General features: G+C 41.8%; 1 protein-coding gene and 1 pseudogene across 9 annotated transcripts in view; one reads left to right on the forward strand and one right to left on the reverse strand.

Moving 5' to 3' along the window:
* DLG2 (discs large MAGUK scaffold protein 2) overlaps positions 1–25352 on the reverse strand; it is a 1243318-nt gene that overhangs the window by 166257 nt on the left and 1051709 nt on the right. The window lies entirely within an intron of this gene.
* Positions 7634–8336, forward strand: LOC114226628 (glutathione S-transferase P 2 pseudogene; annotated as a pseudogene).

A 25352-nucleotide genomic window follows, 5' to 3' on the forward strand; every position in this document is an offset into this window, starting at 1 on the left:
AAAAACAGGGGGAGGAGGGGGGAGTTCAGGGGGAGGAGACGCTTTTCAAGGCCAAAGATGGGAAGCTCTACTGTCTGCATCTCTATTCAGGGCTCTAGTGAACTGAACTCAGTGTACTGTTGCAGGTTACTAGGAAATTAAAATCCAATTAGGATGTTGTCATGAGCCTGGCAATAGGGTAGATTAGAGGCCTGGCACAACTCAGAGGCTTGGTGGAAGGAGGCTGAGTGGGGAACATAAAACATCAGCTTCGAAGCACAGTAACCATGGTAACAATTTTTAAATGTATTTTGGACAGTTAGCATTTGATCAAAATCTACTGTGAAGCAAAGTATTTTTTCCTGCTGGACATTTTATCTTCAAGTCCTGCTATCTGGCTCACACACGAGTGAATACAACATGTCCCACCGGTCCCCAGCTTCTCCCAGTTCCTATGTGCTCCTCGTGCTGGAAGATGAGTGGTAAGAAATTCCGAGGCAGGGTCAGGAAAGCAGTCTTGGAATCATAGACAGTGAATAATGCTATCATTAATGACTCAGGGATGGAATAAGAACTTGTTTATGCAAAAGGGTATCTGGCTCTTTGGACAAAAGTGAAGTGATGAGGCCAGGATGACCAGCACAAACTTATTTAGCAATAATTTCAGTCTTGGTTTTTCTGAGATTTGGTTTGTGTGTTGATTTTCTCTCATACTCAATTTCTACATCTCTCCTGCTCTCTTCTATATCAACATTTCCTAGGCTCCCTTGAAAAAACGACTTCTAGCTAGGTTCAGTCAATGGGAGACACTGACAGGAACTTGGAGGGTGGGAGGAAGGGAGCGGTGGGGGTATTTCTCCTTTCTCCCCATTTCAGGTAGCACTTCAGGGGTGTCTATTTTCCTTGATGATTTCTATAGATGTTATTTAATTTTCATGTCTCCATTAGCATAGACTTGAAGGTTTATCAGTGTGACCTTGTTCAGGCTTTCTTTTGTCAGAACAGAGAAGAGTCTTTTGACTTCATTCAAACATATTAGGGGTTTGCTGAGAAACACATTATTTGGCCCCAGTGTTCTTGATGTTGTTAAGAGAGACAGACCCAGACAAGAATACATTAGCACTGCCATTCTAACGACCACCCGATAAACACACTCACTAGGTAGCACCAGGGCAAGATGTTTTGACTAAAATTCTCGCAGGAGCCTGAAAATGCCCCCCCCCAACATATCCAGGTACTAATAAGCAGAACCTGTGAGTGTTAGCTTCTATGGCAAAAAGGATATTGAAGGTGTGACTGGGTTAAGGATCTTGAGACGGGGAGATTATCCTGGATGTCTGGGGAGCCCTAACTGTAATCACAAGGGTCCACACAAGAGGCAGGCAAGGAAGTCAAAGGAGAAAGCAGGAGAGGAAGCAATGGAAGCAAGAGCTGGAGTAATGTGAGGAAGGTGTCACAGGCCAAAGAGTGCAGGCACCTTCAGAAATTAGAAAAGGAAATGGATTTCCTGTAGGACCCCCAGAGGGAGCCAGTCCTGCTGACACCTTGCCCTTAGCCGAGGATAACTGATTTCAGGCTTCGGGCCTCCAGAACTGTAAGAGAATAAATCTGCGTTATTTTAAGCCACTAAATTTGTGGTAATTTGTTATAGTAGCAATAGGAAACTAATACAATGCCCTAAATATAAACAGATTCCGCTTGCTTTAAAAACTCCATATCTAGGCTATCAGCAAAATCCATATGTGAATTCTGGCCTGCTATAGAATAACCCTTCAGGGAAGTATGCAAAACTGCCAGATACCACAGGAGATGTTGTGATGGACCTCTGATCCCCCTTCTAGAGTGAGCACTTACTCCTCTAGTGGCCCTTGTACGAAGAAAGCAGCACCCCCCTGAGGCACTCCTCATCCTGGGGGCAGCCTGCATGTCCTTCCTGACTAGTCAGTGAAGGGGTGTGACGAGCCAGGCCCTTCATCCCCACCCAGGACAACTCTGAGGGCCATTTCCTCAGGAGTCTTTGATGAAACTTCATCAGCGCCCAAATTTTCCTTCTGCCCAATCCTACTTCCCAACTCTGCATTTTGATTCTGAGGCACTCCCCAATAAACCTCCCATCTGCCAATCTCCACCTGAGTCTGTCTTCTCAGGAACCCAACTAGGAAAACTGATTTATAGGTATTTACTGCCTACTTGGTTAATTTCTCTTTGTATCTGCTGATGATAATCAATCCGCCCTCCTGTAACACCTCAAACTAAAACCAACATGTCAGAATGCAAGATCCTTTCAAAAGAGCCTAGGACCATTCATAAACTCTTCCTCAGCTGAGGCCTTAGGTGCAGTGTGAGGAAGAAAGCCATAAGCATTGGAATGTCAAGGAGTTTCTGTAAGGAAGTGGGCCGTGCTATTGCTCACTGTGCATCTAATTCTTATTAAGTCCTCTGAGAGAGATGTCATCATGTCCATTTTACAGGTGAAGATCCCAGGCTCCAGGGGGTTAGCTGATGCACCTGAGGAACAGATGAATCCAGGGTTGTTCAAATACAGCGATCAGGTCTTTCCATGCTATTAGGAGTAAGAATTCTTTCCAGAGAACATGGGAGATGGCAGGAGGCGCGTTTCTCACTTGGATGCTGGGAAAGGTCACTAGGGAGGTCTGGTAAGGGTGAGGATGTTGCTGCTGAATAGACAGGAGGAAGCATCCCTCCAATTCTGTAAAAATCATGTAGGGTTTGATCCTCTCCTTGAGGCATGCTCCCCCTTTCCTGGGCTTTCTCTTTTCTCTGCGAGGAGCTTTCCAACCTTAGTGCTTTTGCTCAGGTACTGTCTGTCTATCTGGAATGCCTTTCTTCTAATTCCATCTGTCCTTCCAGGTCCAGCTTAAATGCAATCTCCTTCAAGCCTTCTTTGATCACCTCCAACAGAAGCTATCTCTCCAGCCTCAAAATGTCTCTAGCATTCAGTGTCTATATTACTTCTATAAGAGTTAGCACATCGGACTCCCGGTATTGTAGTTACTTATGTATGAATTGTATTTTCCCCACTAAACTGAAAACTAAAGGAGAGCTGGCTTATACACATTTGTACCTCAAAGAGTCAGCATGAAATTATTTGTTGCAATATGTATTTATTGCTTAAATTACTTCAGAAATGCTGGGTTCTTCACATTTCTCTTTCTTTTAATAGGTAAATGGTCTGTTACATACATCTTTTATCCTTATCTGCATGGCAAACTCCTTCTTTCTTTAAAATTCAAAACTATGTCCCCTTTAATAGTAAGTCTTTTCTGAACTTGCCCCCTTGAATGGAATTAATCATGCCCTTCCTCATCTGGCTTTGTATCCCACATATAGATACATCATTATGTTTATAACACTGTTATGCTTGTTTGCATATTTGTTTTATCTGCTTCCCCTGGTGTAAAACTCCATGGAAGAAGGCATTATGCCTTATTTAACTTTGTGTACTCAGCTCTTACTACAATACCTAGCATGTGATAGGTATTCAGTAAATATCAATTGAACTAAATAAGAACAGAGTTTGAAGCCAACAAAATCTCAGAAGGAACACCAGATGTACATACTTATGGCCAGGGTGACCAGAAGCAAATTATTCAACCTCTCTGAGTTGGAAATAACACCACCTATAATTACCAGACTATGGTGAGGATAAATAAGATGATTCATGTAAAAGTGTTGCACAGGGGCGCCTGGGTGGCTCAGCTGGTTAAGCATCTGATTTTTGGTTTCAGCTCAGGTCATGATCTCAGGGTTGTGAGATTGAGCCTCATCTTGGGCTTCCTGCTCAGCAGGGTGTCTGCTAGACTCTCCCTCTCTTTCTGCCCCTCCCCCTGCTCGTTCTCTCTCTCTCAAATAATCTTTTAAAAAAAGAGTTGCACTAAGTGGGGCCCAGAAAATGCCTGTTCTTTTCATATTAAATTGAAAATTAGTTTGTGACCAAATCGTTCATGCCTTCTAAACTAATTCAGGACAGCATAGTGTTTGGGGTAACCCTTCTGTAGAATTGCTCTGTGATCACTATCTGATAATGGTGATGATGAAGAAAAAAAAAGGAGAAGGAATTAGAGACGAAAGAGGCAGAGGAGGAGGAGGAAAAAGAGGGAGGGGGAGGAGGGAGGGAGGAAGAAGAAAGCACCCAGTGAATTCAATTTATTATAGTTAAATTTAACTATAATAAACTATAACCAGAAGGAGAATGCCCCAGGAAGTCTAATTTATAATACTGTTTGGTTCTAAATAAAGAGCAGCTAATAGGGAGACATGTAATCCTGTTTCCAAAACACACTGGAAGGATCAGATCATGTTTGAAGTTTGCTCCCCCCCTGGCTCAGAGTTAGCAAGGTCACTCTGGCAGACCAAGGACATGTCTTCTGGCTGGAGGAAGCCCTGGTGAGATATCACAGGATATCAGCACCTTTGCAGAAAGCAAGAAAACAAACCACCTGAAATCTACACATATCAGTAAACTCAGCCTGTGGTGGCCCAATCAGATCTGGCCCTTTTGGAGAAGTTAACTTTTCATGGCAGAAAAGAGCATAGCTTCTCCTCAAGTGAAATGCCGAATCATCAGTGTTCAACCCCCAGTGCTAACAGCTTTCATTTACCAGCAGGATTATGTTCTCTTTGGTAACCTTTGCAGAGCAACTGCACCCCAGCCTAGAGCCACAAAGGGGGGACTGCAGACGATGTAGGAGGGTATCTGTCTGGCAAGAGCCTGCCCTTATTTTATTTCTCTGCCTGCTATTGAAGATGGGGAGGATCAAGATTTAAAAGCTAATTAGTTACTTTGGAATAATATTATTAAGATGAATAGTGTTCAGATGCACGCTTGAAATGTAGTTGTATGCTTTTTAAATGTGTTGTTTTAACATGGTCGGGGTTCGATTAAAAATTAATGCCCCCTGAGGGCAGACCTTCTGTATGTCATGTCATACCGTGGGTGGATTGTCACTTCCTTCCAGGCTGATGTCCCTTGGATAACAACTAATAAACTATCTCTTAGTTTTCCTTCCTTGGATCATTCTTTTTTATTTCCTTATTTTTTAAAGATTTTTTTAAAAGATTTTATTTATTTATTTGACAGAGAGAGAGAGTACAAGCAGGGGGAGTGGGAGAGGAAGAAGCAGGCTTCCTGCCGAGCAGGGAGCCTGATGCGGGGCTCGATCCCAGGACCCCGGGATCATGACCTGAGCTGAAGGCAAACGCTTAACTGACTGAGCCACCCAGGTGCCCCTTTAAAGACTTTTTTATGTTTTTTTTTCTTTTCTTTTTTATTATGTTAATGTAATCACCATACATTACATTATTAGTTTTTGATGTAGTGTTCCATGATCCATTGTTTACATGTAACACCCAGTGCTCCATGCAGAGCGTGCCCTCTTTAATACCCATCACCAGGCTAACCCATCCCCCCACCCCCCTCCCCTCTAGAACCCTCAGTTTGTTTCTCAGAGTCCACAGTCTCTCATGGTTCGTCTCCCCCTACGATTTCCCCCCCTTCATTTTTCCCTTCCTACTATCTTCTTTTCTTTAAACATATAATGTATTATTTGTTTCAGAGGTACAGGTCTGTGATTCAACAGTCTTACACAATTCACAGTGCTCACCATAGCACATACCCTCCCCAATGTCGATTTTATTTATTTGAGAGAGAGAGAGTGTGCAAGCGAGAGAGCATGAGCGGGAGAGGGGCAGAGGGACAAGCAGACTCCCCTCTGAGCAGGGAGGCCGACACAGGGCTTGATCCCAGGACCCCAGGATCATGACCTGAGCTGAAATCAAGAGTTGGATGCTTCACTGAGTCACCCAGGCACCCCTCATTCTTTTTGACTTCATATCCCACTAAATTGTGCATGACTAGGGGAGCCTGGGTGCTCAGTCATTAAGCGTCTGCCTTCGGCTCAGCTCATGATCCCAGGGTCCTGGGATCGAGCCCCGCATCGGGCTCCCTGCTCTGCGAGAAGCCTGCTTCTCCCTCTCCCACTCCCACTGCTTGTGTTCCCTCTCTCACTGTGTCTCTCTCTGTCAAATAAATAAATAAAATCTTAAAAAAAATAAAATTGTGCATAACTAGCCCATATCTGTGAGCTTTTATATGTGTTCTCTTTTAATCCTTCCAGAAGCTCATGTGATATTTTTATCTCAATGTACATATTGAAAACTGAGGTTCAGAGAAGTCAAGGAATGTGCCCAAAGCCACACAGCTAGAAAGCAGTGGTGGCGGAGGAGAATCCCAATCTAGTAACTTCCCAGTGGAGTGTGCTACTGTAGGTGTGGATACAACTCAATGACTGTCAATATGAGAAACTACATGAACGACAAAGAGATGGTAACTTCTCTTTGGTAGACCAGTATTATTATAATGATTTAACATTCATTTTAGGCTACATCATATTGTAACGCAGCAACTACAAACTAAACCAACCTGACACGGGGATGTGACAGGTAACGTCAATGGGTTTGCAGCAAATCTCACTTGCTCTTACCTCCTCCAGAGACAGAAGACCCAACTCACAAATAAACCATCTTCCAACGCCAGTGACTACCTCTCCTCTCTGCCTCCCAAGTATCCATACCCAATTCTCTTAATCAGCACAAATCTTTCCTATGTATGTTATGCTACTTTTTCTTGGTCCTGAATTAAATGTATTTTCTCCATAAATCCAAGCAGGCTATACCCTGGGCCACCTGGAAATTCCTAGATTTGTGACTATCACCATGTATGTCACATCCATTCGTAAAATCTGGTAAAATATTATTCACTTCATTTCCATCACAGGAGGAATTTCTGGGGGGGGCATTTTCACAAAGAATATTTTATACAAGAATAAATACATTTTATCTGTTGACAAGTGACCATGCACATTCAAGAAGCAGGAGAATAAACCATGGAGAAGGGGAAGGCTCAGAGATTTTTTTTTAATTGGTGAATGTTAAATTTTAGAAGGCTGAATTTATAGTATTTTGTGGATTAGATTGGGTGCCCACCGGACTGAGACTTCCTGAAACAGTTTTTTTTTTTTTCAAATTCCATCCTTATTGCACCGCTCATCCTAATTTTTACCAATCAAGTTAAAGGACCGTTTTAGACTCTGCTTCTAGGTTAGAACGAGAATATCAGAGAATGTACCTCAAATGCCTTAACCTGGCATTCAAGGCTCTTGTGATCTGCCCTTAGTCTCTCCTTCTTAACTCCTACTGACAACCCTCCCTGGTAACATTCCAAGCACACCAAGAGTATTTTGAGCATATTTTGGACGTTGCCATTAAAATTTCTTTTAATTCTACTTTTTCTTTCCCTTATGACAATGCTGCTTCTCTCTTTGATGACATTCTAACCAATCTTCATGACTCAGAAAAATTACCACTTCCTCATCTAAATATTTCTTGAGTCCTCTGGTCAAAATAAAGCAGTTTTATTCACTGCACACTCACAGAGCATTCCACTATGATACCCAGGCCTGGCTTAGGATTTGATGACCACATGTGTGTTCCCTTCCCTCCTTGAGGACACAATTGACAAGGATAGGAGACATGTCCTAGCTATTCTTGTAACACCTAATGCCCCAGCACAAAGTTTTGTTTCTAATGGGTGTTTAAAAATATCTGCAGAGCACTTCCTCCTGCTTGCTCTTCCACGTCACCGAGACCTATGCCGCCCTTACACCATCGTCTACTTCCCCACCCGAGGGCGCTGCGAGGCCATGCGCATGCTGCTGGCTGACCAGGGCCAGAGCTGGAAGGAGGAGGTGGTGACCAAGGAGAGCTGGCTGCAGGGCCCGCTCAAGGCCTCCTGTCTGTATGGGCAGCTCCCCAAGTTCCAGGACGGAGACCTCACCCTGTACCAGTCCAATGCCATCCTGTGACACCTGGGCCGCACCTTTGGGCTCTACGGCAAAGACGAGTGGGAGGCGGCGCTGGTGGACATGGTGAACGATGGCGTGGAGGACATCCGTAGGCACTGCAGCCAGCTCATCTATCGGAGCTACGAGGAGGGCAAGGCCAAGTATTTTCAGGAGCTGCCGGGGCACCTGAAGCCTTTTGAGACCCTGCTGATCCAGAACCAGGAGGGCCAGGCCTTCCTGGTGGGTGACCAGATCTCCTTCGCCGACTACAACCTGCTGGACCTATTGCTGAATCACCAGGTCCTGGCCCCTGGCTGCTTGGACTCCCACCCCCTGCTCTTGGCCTATGTGGCGCGCCTCAGCGCCCGGCCCAAGCTCAAGGCCTACCTGGCCTCCCCCGAGCACGTGAACCGCCCTGTCCACGGAGCCCAAAAGATATGAGCCCCTTCAGCCTCCCCTGGGAGAAAGCCTGGCCTTTAGAACCAATAAACACCAAGAGAGGAAAAAAAAAAAAATCTGCAGAAATTGAAATAAGAGAAATCATTTCATTTTAATGTATGGCATCATTCCCTCAGGATATCACTAGTAGCTAGTTAACCCATTCATGAGGCAGTAAGAACTTGGTCCCAGAATTTGGCTTGTGTGGTCAGCTTGGGAGCACCTGGAGATGGGAGGCATGGGTGAGATGGCTCAGGGATTGGCCCAGAACAACGGGAAACAAATAACATAGTCAACTGCATCTATATTGTGGAGCAGGGTGCTGTGAGACCCCAGTCCATGTGAGGGTAGATGGTGGTCTTCAGGCCTAGGTGGCCTGGCATGAAGTTGATGTCTAGTAAATGAGGTACCTTCTGTGTTCCTACAGAGATACCCAGCACTTCTCTTTATTTTAGCACTCCCCACCAAACTGTGTTGTAATGGTGACTACTCGGTTCCTCACCACTAAGGACTAGGGTATGACCACTTAAAAACACAGCTTCAGCACCCAGTTCAGTCCCCAGCCCATAATCAACCCTGCACTGATGGATAAACGTCTGTTGAATAAATGAAGGAAAGACTGTAAGAAGAAGGAAATAAAAATGCATGTGGATGTTTCCGATTCAGCTTTTCAGGAGAAGATGTAGAGATCATGAACATGATGGGCTAGACATTGCTACTGGCTTCATCACAATCTATCCAGCATTTCTTGTTAAGAGCTAAGCTGCAGGGGAGAGGCTTTGTCAGAGTGCTCATGTTGGGTCAGCTGGGCCATGCTTTTGGACCAGATGGATGAGTGTCATCCCCTGTGTAGACCTCATAGCAATTGCTTTTTTTTTTTTTTAAGATTTTATTTATTTAGGGCGCCTGGGTGGCTCAGTCGTTAAGCATCTGCCTTCGGTTCAGGTCATGATCCCAGGGTCCTGGGATCAAGCCCCGCATCGGGCTCCCTCCTTGGGGGGAAGCCTGCTTCTCCCTCTCCTGCTCCCGCTGCTTGTGTTCCTGCTCTCGCTACCTCTGTCTCTGTCAAATAAATAAATAAAATCCTAAAAAAAGATTTTATTTATTTATTTGACACAGAGAGAGTGAGCACAAGCAGGGGAAGCGGCAGGCAGAGGGAGAGGGAGAAGCAGACTCCCCACTGAGTGTGGAGCTCGACACAGGGCTCTATCCCAGGACCTGGGGATCATGACCTGAGCCGAAGGCAGACACCTAACCTACTGAGCCACCCAGGCACCCCATGGCAATTGCTCATTAACCTCGGGGTTTATACATGTATGCATCCACTGTGTGGGTTTAAAAGAAACTATTAATATAAATCCTCAAGAGTCTTTGATTTGATTTTGTTATTCACATGCAACTGCTTTAAAGAAAAGAGGAAACTTAGAGTGCTTAGGTCAATTAAGACCCTGCAACAGCTCCCCATTCCCCTATACTCTGGACTACTAATGCTTTCCCCTTCCAGATTGTCAGTTTCACTGCCCACTTTCAAATCCAAAAAGATCTAGTCCGTTGCTCTGGTATATACTTTTTTTTTTTTCTGAATTACTGTTCCATACTGTTTTACTTTCTCAGCAGTGAGCTGCTGGAATCACAGTGCTCTGGGGAAGTTGTGCTTATTCAAGTCCTGGCACCTCCTCAAAGATGCCTGAACAATGCCACAGTAATTCTGCAGATGTGACCCAAGCCTTCTAGGAGGGGCTCTGGCACAAGAGGCATCCTGGTCAGCACACAGCTCATCCAGCCATGACATGTCTGAGACTATACAGTTCAGGGGAACATCTCACAGCATTTCCTGGCTGTGTGCAGAACTCAGAAATGATAACAGATGGCATGAAGAACACAACCCTGAACAGTCAGCAGGGCGACACTCATTAAGAGTTACCACGGAATCCACTTCCAGCAAAATCCCATTCCAATGAAATACCGCTTTCCCAAAATTGTCAGTCTGCTAGAACAAAAGAGACTACAGGGTACGATGCTGCCAGGCCTGGTGGAAGCTCTGCAGATGAGAAGGACTCTCTCAGAGCCTCAGGGACCCTCCATCCATCATTTCCTCCTGGTCAGATGTGGCCAGATCTCCTCTCTAGCCTCCTTAGCCTCTGCAGCTGGGACAAGAAGCTGGGGAGCAGTCAGAACTTTCCTTCCTCACCTGGCACTCATTATTCCTCTGCCTACTTTCTGTCCTAGTAGAATAGGGGTGGGGGGACAGGCTCTGGGAAGGAGAGAAGAATGTGTGGAGGTGGGATAGAGGGAACTTGTTATTTTACAGGTCAGAATGTGTTCTATGGTCAAAATTAATTTATCTTCATATTTTTTCAACTATATTACCAATTCGTTCCTCAAGAAAAATCATTTCCTCCCTCCCTCCTAAGGGAATGCATTGATCCTGATACAGATGGTAAACAACCTTTTGTTGTACTTTAGAAGCCATCAGTGAATTAAAATATTGATATGTGACACTAGGGTCAGATGTACCCAACACCAAATGGATAATGATTCTTAGATCATGAACCCCAAACCACTTTTTACCAAATGCCACAGAAAGAGGCATCTGTCCTTCTACCATTTGTTCCCCCTGCCCTCACCCCCCCAAGAGGGAGAATCTTCAATATTCAGATTTTCACACTGCCTTCTCTCAACAAGGCCCCTCCCACTGGTTACCCCATTAGTGACTCCTGAATCCTGCCCATGCTCCAAGACCCAGTGCAAATGCCGCCTCTTCTAGTCAACATTTCATGAAGCTTCAGTTAGCAATAGTTGCTCTTTCACCTGTGTTCCCAAAGCTTTGTTGGAAGATTTAGATTGGTGTTTGTCTCATTCTGTCTGTGAGTTCTTGCTGCTATAACTCCAATGGAAAGGTCTTAAACATTATATCATTAGTGCCTGGCCTGGCGAGTCAATTAGAGAGCTTAAGAAAAGGACAGAGCTCTTGAACTGGTTTCTCTCTAGCTCTCTAACTCCACTATTAGAGGGGGAGTGAGGAGTCACATGAGGGAGGCCCCTGACACTGTCAGTGTGAAAGGCTGATATCCATTAGGTGATTGTTCATCTAGGATCTAAGAGACCTGGGTTCTAATCTCACCTCTGCCATTAACATTTCCCCCTAATCTCACACCATGTTTAACCTTTGGTTTACCAGATATTTACTTGGTAAATCTTATCAGTAAACTTTGCCTTTGTGACACTGCTCACAATAGTATCCTTGCTTTCATATATATTCTACTCTTACGATCTCACTGCCAAAGACATTAGGCCAAGGGAATACCCAGAGTTGCCAAAGGAAATAAACCCAGATTTTTTTCATAAACACACATATCTAGGAAAACATGGCTGCAGAGGAAAGAAGATGTGACTGTGCTGTGTGAACCTGGGCAAGTTATTGGCCCTCTGTGAAGTAAGAATAGTAGCCATAGCTGCCTAGATTGCATGATTACCAGCATATGAAAGCTAAGGTCTAGAAAACACTTAGCAAGAAGTGCCCCCCAAGTTAGCTATTTCTCTTACATCTGTGCGATCTCAATTATAGTTTGGTTGCATAGTGTTTCCTTATTCTTGTTGATAGTGAATCCCCAATGTGTTTTAAACTGGATACTTTCTGTGTCTAAAGTGCTTTTTGAAAGATTTTTATGGTTCTTGTATTCTTAAGAAGGCTGGGGAAAAACACATAGAGACCTTATTATTTCTGAAAAATAAGGCTTTACTGTGATAATCTAAATCTCATACAGATACATGAGAGAAGAAAAAGATTCTTCCAAAAATAATTGGTCCAACCAACTATAATTATGTTAATTCTATCAACTGCCAGCAAAGAGATCAAAGGTTAAGTCTGTTCTCAACTTCACAGGATTATAATGATAATAAACACAGCTATTTCTTAGTAGCGAAAGTATATTTTGCAATTGTAATGGATACCATTTGACTTTCATTTTTGGAAGCTAAATGATTTGCAATATATTTTCTTGTTCGAAACAAGAGATCCTTTAGCTTAGCAAAATTCGCCTTTGCTCAGGTGACCCACCTTCTTATTCACAATTTGCCCTACTGCTTGAGAACACTGTGTGTGTTTTTTTTAAAGATTTTTATTTATTTATTTGACAGAGAGAGAGAGAGAGAGCGAGAGCAGGAACACAGGCAGGGGGAGTGGGAGAGGGAGAAGTAGGTTTCCCGCTGAGCAGGGAGCGCAATGTGGGGCTTGATCCCAGGACCCTGGGATCATGAGCTGAGCCGAAGGCAGATGCTTAATGACTGAGCCACCCAGGCGCCCCGAGAACATTGCTTAACAAATACGACAGAGGACTTCGAAAAATATCTTCCCCCTTGGATAGCCCTGGAATTTTCATATCTTCTCAGCTCTCTACCTTTTATGCACCTAGTTTCACCATCTCTGTGATGTTTTCTTCAGTCTTTCCAGGATTGAGCACTTAACTATTTGCTAAGAACTATAGTGAATGCCTCATATGGAGATTCATCTTATTTCTTCCCCCAACAACCCTATGGTGTGTGTTAGTATCACCCAATTAATAGAAGTAGACATTTGTTCCAGGCTACATAGGAGGAAACTAAATGATAGATCCCATATTGGAAACCAGGTCCATGTGTCCAGATGCTGCCTCTTGATTGCTATCCCGTATTGCCTTGGCTGCCCATAACTTTCTTCATGTCCACATCTCAGAGCCTGTCACATTTCGTGATTTATATTAGGAACACAATAAATGATTGTGGGATAATAGTCATAATAATAGCCAACATGGGGGCACCTGGGTGGCTCAGTTTTTGAGTGTTTGACTCTTAATCTCAGCTCAGGTCTTGATCTCAGGGTTTTGAGTTCAAGTCCCGTGTTGGGTTCCATGCTGGGTGTGGAGCCTACTTAATAACAACAAAAATAAATAAAAAAATAATAGCTAACATGTTGTGAACATTTATTTGTGTCAGATAACATTCTAAGAGGTTTCCATGCGTAAACTCATTCAATCTTAACAAGTCTATAAGGTAGGTACTATTACCTCATTTTACAGATGACAGAAGTGAGGCATATAGGGATTGATCAATGAGACTGAGCAAGAAAGAAAATGAGAAAGTAAACTGCTACCTCCTACTCCTTATCTATCCTTGTTCTACACCCAAACTAGTGGGTCTGCAAGAGTCCAAATATCCCCCCACTTCCTTGGGTTTATTCCTTTTCCCTTTTTGACTCTACTCCTGAATCTTTCTCCTGATAACTATTTCCTCAGGTGCTGAAAGGCTGTTGTCTCGCAGGCCAGTAGGGTTTGGTTATCTCCTCACGATCTCACTCAACTGTTTGGCCTGCCAATGAGACTCTGACTGTCTCTACTTGCACACAACAACCCTGTGTAGTGGGGATTACCCTCACTTTACAGACGAGGAAGCTGGGGAGCAGAAAGGCTAAGTAAGCAGTTTGTCTGGGATTTGATAGTAGACAATCTGGCTACAGAGCCTGGCATTAATCCACACGCTACAAGACATGGATGAGTCACTTCCTCCCTTCGTCAAATTCTCAGTACCTGCCATTGGTAAATGTGATCCCACACTAAACCATATTGTATTGATCTCATACTAAACTGAATTGTTATGTAACTGCTTCCTAATATGTGGCCTATTTTATTGTAAACTGTGAAGAGATAGTGCCATTCCTTTTCATTTTGGGGACCTTAGAATGCCTTTCTCCAATGTTTGACTTATTATTAGTTGCTGAAACCTAAATTGGAGGTCTGTCCCAGAATGGAATGTCTACTCAAGCAGAGGCAGAAAATTCCTGTAACTCCAGGCCACAGGAGGAGTTTTCCAAAGGCTAATAGAAATCTTCCATTCCTCACTTTCTCCTTTCTCCATAAACACTTCCCTGAGCACTCTGCTCTTCCATCAATCACCTTCTCCACTGCTTTGCCTAACTTGGCTGTGTCTCCTTCTGGATATCCTTCGGATATCCCAGCATGGTAAGACTGAAGTCATAATTCCACCAACCTCCCTGAAGGCACCACGGACCACTCATTTCCTAGGTCAAGACTCTCAGCAGGATCAGCTCTTGATATTTGTGTAAAAGGTCTAATACTCAAGGTAATAATAATAATAAACACCAGGACTGGATAACAAGCATTCACATTCCACTTTGTTTTTCTAAGTTTGGCCTACATAATTATCCAGATATGGGAGAGTTTTCTGTTTCTCCATATGTACTAGATGATTGTTATTTCTGCTTTTGAAAATCAAATATACAGCCCTACTTCCCATGTATAGTCATAGGGTCAAAGAAGTGAGACAAAGTGAGATGCCCTTCCCTCCCCGCAAAGAATGAAACATTTACTTAATTTTTATTGTAAGGTCACATGTACAGTATTTAATGTTATCCCTATAATTATCTTATGAGGCAGGTGTTATTATTCCCATTTCATAGATGAGTAAACTGAGGCCCAGACAAATGAAATGAGTTGCCCAAGTTTATGTGGCTGACAAATGACAGTGACAGGACTTAAACCTACATCTGCCCCTAGAATCTGTAAGCACTTTCTTTACACCATACCATCCCCTAAAAATTAAACCTGAAAACAGGACAATGTGATAATGACTTTTGCTTATTTTTCTTATATCAGGTAGACTATAAGTTCCTTAAAAGAAAAGAACTAACTATTAAGTTACCAAATAAAATATTTTTGCAAGTATTAATTATTATTATTGTGACTTATGATGACTGATATTAGGATTTTACAAATGAATGTTGTATAGCTGAGAAGACTAAGATGCAAACATTGTTCTAATGGGTAAACAGAGGCTCACACTTACAAAAAAAGGGAGATCTGCAAAAGTATAGGGATGTGTGTGTGTGAGTGTGTGTATGTGTGTGTGTGTGTGTGTTCTGAGCACCTACGATGTCCTGGGAACCATGGTGGTCGACAGTCTTGTAGAAATAAGACATAACCTAGCTCTTAAGGGGCTCTTAGCCCGTGGGGAGAATATACAGCAACAATAATGTGTAAAAACATTATTCAGATTATAGGACAGAAAATGTTGCAAAGTAGGCACAAATTAGCAGCATGCCAACCATGTTTGACCCATAACTACATCTTCTTTAGCTTCATGGTGTTTCAGAAATATGAATCAGGGGTTAACATTTCAAATTGAGAAATTTCACTCAAAATTCACACTCGTGGCTGCTCAGAAAGTGAAGTGAGCCCTGATTTGTTTGGCCGTCAGCACCTGCTGCCTTCAACGGCGGTGTGTGTATATATTTGTATCTAAGGCCCCACGTTTCTTTTAACTAATAATTTTTAAGAGAACTACCTACCACATTTTCTCCCAGGAGCACATTTGGTACACCATTTTACCTTGGTAACACTGCTCACATGACCATAAAGTCACGCATGACATTTAAGGTGACATACATAAAAATTATCAAGGCAGTATTGACAGGAGGAGAAAGGATTAAGGAACATGTGTGTGGGTGGGTGCAGGTAGAAAGGAGTGATGAAGATAGAAAGGTGATAAAATTATACTATTTGACCTCCCCCTACCTTCCTTTTCTGTCTCTTTCCTTCCATCTCTCCCTGTGCATACACTTGTCATGACTTCTCCCAAGCTTGTGTTCTTTCTGCTGTGGTCCAGAGCGTGGATTAAGGACAAAGGCAACTCTAAATGCTCTAGACAACCCTCATCCCAGATCTGGAGGGCACTACAGAGCTGCCTTAATGGGAGGTTATGTGAATCAACTGCCTCTTATATGCCTGGCTCAAGACAGGGAACAAAGTATAGGGTTGGAGACAGATAGGGAGGTGACTGGCAAATGCTCAGGACAGAATAAATGAATCATTTATGTAAGTGAACACATTAATGCATGTCCTGATATGTTCATCTCTCAACCTCATGCCTACTGCGAGGAGGCAGTATTTGTATCTCTATGGAACTTTTGTATTTCAATATGTTTGGACTGAGTTAATATGCACATCTACTGATAAATGTCTTTAAAGATGGTCTATGTTATCTATTGAGAGAACACATGCTTTGAAGCATGTCCAAATGGCCTTCAAAGTCAATACAAATTAAAATGAGGCTCTATCTGCAAAAGGCAAACACTGCCAATTAAAACTTCACTATTTGGCCTCAGAGGGATACCCTCAGCTCTTTCCTCTTTAATCTGTGAATTATCTGCCTTGTCAGGAATCTCATGGAGAGTAGACAGAGTGGGCCAGTGTGGGACCTAAAAGAAGGGAACAACCGTTTCTAAGGTACCTACCATGTCCCCAGCTCTATTAAATGTGTTAATACATCAACTCATTTAGTCTCCCACAGTTAAATGTGAACCACATGCAGGAGATATTTTGTTTCTTTGTTCACCCTTGTACCTGCAGAACAATTCCTGGCACAAAAGAGGTGCTTGTTCAAGCTATTCTCTACTAGCCCTCAGAGCCGATCATTAACTTACCCACCGGGTGCTCTCCACTGTATCTCAGGGGCTAGAAGCCTGAGAACCATAGTCCCAGAATCTCCTGTCAGCAGGGTGCCAGCTTAGTGTCTTCCAATCGGAGTAACTTTTGTGAATTTTGGGATGTGGAAGGGCGGTGGCAGACCAGCAGAGGATTTTGCATTACTGCCACTGCTTTAGCCTCTCACAGTTTCCTTAGACTCCACAATTCACTGTTACTCTCCAGTGAGAAACTATGACTCAGGAAATGCCTTCTTCAATTTTCTCTCTTTGGGGATAGCTGCCCCTACCCCCTGAATCATTCCTCCAAACTTTCCAATAATTACTAAGCCCATGAATATCCTAAATTATATCTCTTTCTTCTAAAAATACGTAAAATGTGGTCTCTTTTCCTGACTGATTTAAGGTTCCATAAATATTTGTTAAACTGAGTGAAAAAACAACCAATTCAATGGGCAGAATCTCTACCTTGCAGTTGTAGGACTGAGGCTCTGAGAGATTAAATAATTTGAGATTACATGGCAGATTCTTAAATGTCAGAGCTCAGACTTGAGCCCTAGACTGTCTAATGCCAAGTACTTTTGCTTTTTCCATTCAGATGCTGTCCTTAGTGGGTATGGCATACTGTGTTGCTGCCAAAATCTTATCTCAGAGGTTGAGAGCTATTGTTTTCATTGTTCCTTCTGCTGGTGCACCATTGTGGCTGGAAATCTCCTCATAAATTGGAAGGGTACATTAGTTCCCAAGACAGTCTGTCTACTAAATATGTATTAGACCTGGAAGGACACCCTGTTAAAAAGGTACATTATATTTGCATTATCAGTGCAGATACCAAGTGTGTGTGGTCCAGTAGAAGCTTACAATGTACTCATTGAGTGTGTAAATAAATGAATGAAAGCTCATGGGTTTTGCTTGGCCAGAAGTTCCTCTAAAGATTGCATGCTCTGACTCAGGTGTCACTTGGGTCATAAACCACTTCTGGGATGGTAATTCCATTAACCTTAGTGCCTGGATCGCATCCATCATTCAGCACAGCAACAATGTCTCTTAGGCTGTTGATTTTCCTTGAGAAACCTCAGTTGTCAAGAGCATTGTAATTCTGAAGCAGACCCGGACAAGAATTCACCCCTACTTTCCAAATGAAAGACCGAGGCACTGAAAACTATTAACCTACATCTATTGTAATGTAGTAGCAAAAGCACTGCATTTGAAACCAAACAGATCTGGGTTTTCATCCTAATTTCTGCTGCTTACTAGACCTGAAACCTTGGGCAAGTTGTTTCTGTGGCCTCAGTATTTTCATCTATGTATCCCTAGATACCTCTAGAGCTACTGGAAGGATGAGCTATAGCAGACAGAAAGCACCTAGCACAGCATCTGACCAGTGGTATGCATTCGGGGAGTGGAAATAGTGGTGCCATCATTAATAGTGAGGAAGGGTTTGCTGATACACAGGCTGTCATCCTGTGGGTTGGTCCATGTTATTCCATGGCTCTCCAGTCCCAAACTGGCAGCAGTGGTGTAGAGGGACACTTAAAAACATGTTTTTCACATTCATAATTATACTACCTACAGAGGTTATATAATTGCAAAGAATTAAGTGTCTGCATTTTATAACTTCTGTAGGCTTCACGGTGTCTGGTGCCTTTGGGGTGGGGGAGTGGGAATGGCTGGCACAGAGTGGGTGGAGCATAATCGTCATACTGCACTTTCCCTTAAGATGAGATTCAAGATTAGACTAACTAGAAGATTCTGGGGGTGGACAGGTAGAGTTGGGCGCCTTTTGCATGCTAAGAGGTAGTAGCTAAAGCTATAGCAATGAATGAGGTCATGGATAGTTTGGGATTAATTAGGGGAAAGCCAAACCACACTTGACCTCAGAAAACTCATAGTACTAGACTCTGTTTGGCACACAGCAGATTCTCAATGAATATTTGTTGAATTAATAAATAAATATCAGATGAGAAAGTATATCAATATTCCTTGAAGGGCTTGTGTTCCCCATTTCTCTTATGATCTAGTCTCAATTTATCTTTCAAAAGCTAACCGAAGTTAAGTGTACTTCCTGAATATTCTGAGTCTTCCAGTTTGAAAAAGTCTTCTTCTTTTTTTTTTATATTAACATATAATGTATTATTTGTTTCAGGGGAAAAGGTCTTCTTCTGAAAGCCCATCACTCAGCACTAATATTTATTTCTTACTTTACCGAGACCTGGCAGGCACTGTGAGTGCCTGCTTACATCGCCTAAGTTCCAACTAGACTTTGAGGACAAAAACCATATTTTCTTGCATGGTCAAAAATTCCTCCATGTCCAGCAGGGTGCCTGGCTACACGAAGCTTCCAATAAATAGAAAGTCAGAGAAGGAAAAAAAATGGAATGCTTTGGAACCTTAAAAGTGTTGAAAAATGAAATGTGTGCACATGAATGACTAAGTGCTCAGGTTGGCGAAGATAAAACTTTGAGGAATCCTAAGGAGGGCACTGAGTGCTCATAAAAGTAGAACTGGAGCATGAAGGAGAATTATGGAAGGAAGAGGCTGGTAGAGTTGGTTCCAGGAGGGAAGAGATGGGCTCTTCTTCATTCCTCAGCCACACTTGGGTTACCTGCTTCTGTTAAATATTGTGTTAGGCAATGCGGGTATAATATGTCAGGCATAGTATCTGCTAAGAACTTGACATTGTGCTGTAGAGATAGAGCAAGGAAAGAGGTACAACATAGCACACAGCTCAGAGTAAAGGAGAGTACAAAAAGGGGGTACACTTTCTCAAGACGAGATTAGCTCTTGGGTGCTCTATCTCTGACAAAGATGACTGGAGGGATATGACAGACATCGTGATTCGGGGAGTAAACAAGCTTGAAGAAGGAGAGATCAGAGAGCGAACTTCAAGACTGTAAAGTTTACCATTTGCTTTCATATTTCAAATGCATTTGTTGTTCAAACTACAATAATAAATATTCAAACCATCATGTGCCCTAGACAAATGAGAGCCAGACCTGGTGTGCCTTTGTCCAACCACTACATAACATGTCTACAAGAAAATGAATAATCTTGATTGCCCTTTGGGAGGTTCTCTGGATGTTTTTCAGAGAATGAGGAGTTCACTGCCATAGAAACAGGGTTGGAGTTCTCTGTCAGCTCTATAGGTTTTAGGACTGAACAAGAAGGTGACATACACAAGGGTCCATGGGTGTTGGGAGAAAGTCAAACACTATCACATTCCACTGGGATTTTTCTCAGGCTCCTGCCCAGCTTGACCCACTACCTTCCATGTGATTTTTATAAACATGTATGCCAGCTCTCTGCTTCATGCTTTCAGTAGCACTGTTTTTTAGATCAGCCTAGCCATTGCTAGACAGATCCTCATTATCAAAAAGTGAAATTTCTTTTAACTGTCCCTCTATGAGACCTACTTCTGCCCCCTGCAGTTATATACAATAAGTTTATAATCTCTCATCTCAAGAGGCTCTCTTGTATTTGAATAACGTTGTCATGGTATTTGCTGTTCTTATTCATGAACCTGAGCATCCATGCTTTCTTCAACTAATCTTTATCTGAGAGTTTCCAGACTTTTGTTCCCCAAGTGATTACCTCTAGAAACAACTTAAATATAACTCTGTAATAAAGTGATCCCAGTGCTGAGCACCCCACTCCACCATGGGCTGAGAAGAACTGATACCCAAGAGAGAATTATGATTTTCCAAAAGTCACACTGTTGGCAAGTGGGATGGACACAATTCAAAGCCAGGGCTTCGGCCTTCTATACAAGATAAACGAGGAATGAAGTATCTTTCATTTCCTCTCCAACCAGATCTTAAACAATACAATAATCTCATTCTGGCCTTGTCTGCCTATGGTCAATAATCTTCTTCCAAATCCAGACATACACTGGAACTGGCCTGGGCAACCTGGAACGTGTGGGCACCGTTTTGTATTTCCTTAGGCACATCTACCTTTTGATAATTAAAGCTGCATGCATTTATAGGCACAAATCAAGAGAATGAAATATAGAAAAACATGAATAAAGGAAATTTCAAGAAAGAATTTCTTAAAATAAGCTTTTGTCTTTTGTCTACATTAAAGAACAGATAACCTTTTCTCAGTGCATTCGATGAGTTTTCAAGTGCATTTTCATTCATTTGCCCTTTGAAGTGGAATTATTGCCATTTAAAGTGATAGGCAAACTCTGTTCTACCTACACTTATTAGAGCTAAAGCTGTCTAAGGACATGACATTCAGATTGATGTACATTGCTGGAGGATGGTAGACATGGGGCTGCTGTGAGGCTAATACATTCTCTAATTCACTTGTAAACACAATTTGTGTTTTCATTTTTGTCAATCCTGAGGTTTGGATGAATTTTAGTTTCCTAGTCTCCAGCACATAATCTTAAAAATGGGCACTTCCAAGTGGTCTTCACAAATATTTATTACCAGAAAATTCGAGTTGACAGCATGGCAGTTGGTCTAGAAACGCAATTAATTTATGCAAAAATTTTAGGGTCTATGCTGGGGAAATTAGTGATGCTCTCTCCAGAAGTAGCTAATTTCCTTCTAGGTGGTCCAGGGTCCAGGACTAGGCAGGGGCAGAAATCGAGAGGGGGTAAGCACAGTCTCTGCCTCCCACTCACTTTATAATCCCCCGGGAGATGACGTGACAAAACACAAAGATAGAACTCAAGCTGAAATCCATGCAAGAAGAAGGGATTTAAATGGAGAGCACTGGCTACATCTGGCAGTACAGATGTGGTGGGCACTGAAGCAGGGTAGGATTTTCGTAGAAAGAAGGTAGAGTGAAAGGACTCTTGCATGCATAGCAGCATCTAACTGTCAGGGTGTAAAAATGCAGGGATAGAAAATCCATTTTCAACCCTTTCTCTCCATCCTCACCTATCACTTTTCTCTGCACTGATAACACATTTTATAGGCTGGTAATAAAAACAAAAAACAAAGAAACAAACAAAAAACAACCTATACAGAGCCCAGAACACACCTTGCTATTTCATGTCTCTGGCCTTTGTAGAGGCTACTCATTCCACCTGGGATATCCTTGGTCCTTCACTTCTTTAAAACACTGTGGAGACATTCCTTTCAGAGAAGCTTTCCCTCACTCCTCTAAGTAGAGATAATTGTTACTTTCCCTGGGTGGCCTCTGTATTTTGTTAACACTAATATAATTGTATTCATACCCTGATATTATAATTTAAATGATAACAAAATAGCAGTAAAATTGTACATGTATTTATCTTTCTGCTAGACTGCGAGCTTCTAAAGCTCAGGGACCTGTCTCACTCAGCACTACATCTTCCAGTCCCTGAAAGAACTTAGAAGACAATACCTGTTTGCTGAGTTTAATTGAACTATCAGGAAGCAATGATTCTTCTTCACTTTCTAGACAAAGAATTTCCTGGCCCATCAAAGTGCTCTATTAGAATATTTTCCCAATCCCGAGCTCGCATTAATTAATCTGCTTATTCACTGAATGCTTAACTTGAGCCAGGAGGGTGTTAGGTCCTGGGAGTGGTAGACAAAACAGATATGGCCCTACCTCTTGCACACCCCCGCCTCTTGTACAAACTCACTCAAATTACTCGTTCCTGTTAATTTACTATAAAATAATATTCTTGCCTCCAGGATAATTTCCCAATTCAGAAGACCACGTATAAAAGCAAATCAGTGTAGAGCATACTTCAGCTGAGAAATCTATAAAGAAACATTCTATCTAGACCTCTGTCCCCCTGGGAAAGAGTATTCTTTGTGCATATATGTATATGTATCTCTAAGTACATGTACATTCCTATGCCAAATGTATGCATCTATCATAAATGAGCAACCTGCAATTAAGGCCCACAGAAGAATACAACCCATTTATAAATAGAATGATCCCCTGGCCCTTCTAACTTAGACCTGCTTAATTAAAACCAGAGTACAGTTTGTACCTTTTAACATAATGGCTTATGTTATGTTTTAAGTTTAAATCTTTTAGTGTTGGCCCTTTGTTTCTTTTAACTCCATTGCAAAGGCCCCACAAGTGTATTTATGTCCTGAAATGGAAAGACAGATAACTGTTCCAAACTTGAAAATAAAGAAACAAACAAAAAATTAATACCAAACAAAGCAAAAAGCTTTTAGACATTTTCTAGTACCAGAATAGTGCTAAACAAAGTAAGCACTAAATAAATATTTTATGAATAACTGAGTACATGAATGAAAGAACAAATACTTGCAATTATGGTTTTTTTCATTAGGGCAAGCCAGTGGAAGAGGTTATGGCTTTACAAGAGAAAAACAGTTCAAAACCAAGCCTTGACCCAGATGGTGGAAAGAACTCTATCTAGATGATAAAAACAAAAACAAAAGACCCCAAATCTTACAGCTGTGCTTTAAATTCTTTTGGTTCTCAATCTTTAGAGTAATGATGTACATTTTGGTGGGTACAGTATCCCATCTACCTAACCCAACCAGCTTATCCTGCTAAAGTCAGGTATTTAACATCCAATGAGTTCCAGTGAAGATTAGAGGGAAGCAGATGTCCAGTTAACCTCTACATTGCCCCAAAGTCCTGCTAGTTACAGTTATTTCTTCCATTACTATGTTTTTATCGTGCCTGGGCTTGCTTTATGCATCACAAATGAAGTGGATGTTTGTGGTGGTGGGTGATAAAGCCCCTGGGAGAAGATAAAAGTAGGAGGAAAGATCAACATTTACTGAGCTCTTGCTTTGTTTTCAGGCCCTGTGCCAGATTTTGGACATACAAAAAGAAAAATAACTGTATATGGATATTCAGTATATGGATATTCAGTACTTATTATTGGACACCGTAATAGGTCTGGGTATACATATTCCTTATTTGTAATTTTTTTGTATCAGAAACTATAGGTATACCACAGAAGGAACAAATCCCTTTGGGCTCTCTCTCATGCGCATATTCATGAAATTCTAAGTTTGTGTTGTCATAGATGGAGAAATTTTATTAAAAAAATAGAAAATCCCATCTGGTCTGTGAAACAGGTTTCTCTAGGGGATATCATGCACATCGTTACAAATTCATCTCATTGGATTGCTTCTGGGTGGGTAACTATCTAAGAATTCTGAGGGACAGATGGATTGCTTTCTATTGTTAATATATATATACATATATATATATCCAAAAATTTATTTGAGAAAAAATTTGGCAACAGAAATAAATATTTCCAATAATAGTATACTACCAATGAGTGATTTGCTTAAAAACTGCTTAAAACAATAGAAATGGGGATGACTTTTGTTTATCTTGGCTGCTTCAGCATAGTTTGGATCAAGGGCAGGAGCACTGACTAAATCCCTGGCAAAGCCCCTTCCAGTCTTTCCATTCCATACTTTTCAGAGGCACCATTTCCACTAGAACAAAGTAAGCACCTGCAAGGGACCGAAAGAGTGCTCACAAGACTTTAACAAGGAAGGTGATGGAAATCTCCTCAGAGTTTTCTAAATTTATATGCAAAAAAGTTTCAGATAACCATAATTTAATTAAAAAATTTTAAATAGAAGGAAAGTGTTTTTCTTTATATTTTCCTTATCTCTATAACAACTAAATAGGTTTGGAACAATGCTATCTTAAACTAATTAAGAACATGGCCTCACAACATGGCATTTCATGAATATTAAACGCAAATGTGTGAATTATCTAGTTTCAATTAGGCTGTTGCACTCCTGGCTTTCAGTTATGAGAAAATACTATTTTGTATAGGACATGAATTGAGGTTTGTTTTTTAAGAATCAGATGGAAATAAGAGAAATGAAGAGGAGCCTGAATCACACATCCTGATATAGACCTTGGAGATCTGTATCCACTCATTTATTTTTTGAACTTTCTATTCAACATTATTGAGCCCCTCCTATGAGCCAGTCGATGGGAGGACAAAGAAAAATCTAAGTCCTTACTAATGAGCTCCTTCTGGTGATGGCAACCCACATACATAGTTATAAAACATGCCTAGAGCATTTGGGATATAGCAAGAAAACAAAACCCCCCACTGGTGGGCAGGGCAGGAAGAGAAACATCTAGAACAATGGAAAAAAAAACCCACGAATAATGTTTATTTACTTATTGATTTGTTTTATTTGTATCCCTACTCATTTTCTCTCTCCTTTATTATTCTGATAAAAATAATTTCATCTGTGAATATGTCAGTGTGTATCTCTAAAAGATAAGGACCTATTTTGAAAAACACCACAGTACCATTATCACCTCTAAAATATCACCAACAACTTATCAAATATCCAGGTGGTATTCAAATCTCTGTCTCATGAATGTCATGAATTTTTTTACAGTTTGTTTGCATATGGATCTAATAAGGTTCATACTGATTACAATTAGTTGATGTGTCTGTCCTTTAAGTGGCTCCCTGTCCCTTTTTTCTTTCTTATTTGTTGAAGAAGTCTGAATTTTATTTTATTTTTTTTAATTATTTATTTATTTGCGAGAGAAAGAGAGAGAGAGAGAGAGAGGGAAAGAGCATGAGCAGGAGGCAGCAGAGGGAGAGGGAGAGATAATCTCAAGCAGACTCCATGCTGAGCATGGAGCCTGATGCAGGGCTCGATGCAGGGCTTGATCCC

The sequence above is a fragment of the Eumetopias jubatus genome, unplaced genomic scaffold, assembly GCF_037043125.1.
Source record: "Eumetopias jubatus isolate StellerSeaLion01/CBP00866 unplaced genomic scaffold, mEumJub1_p1.0 scaffold_13, whole genome shotgun sequence".
In the NCBI taxonomy this organism is placed as follows: Eukaryota; Metazoa; Chordata; class Mammalia; order Carnivora; family Otariidae; genus Eumetopias; species Eumetopias jubatus.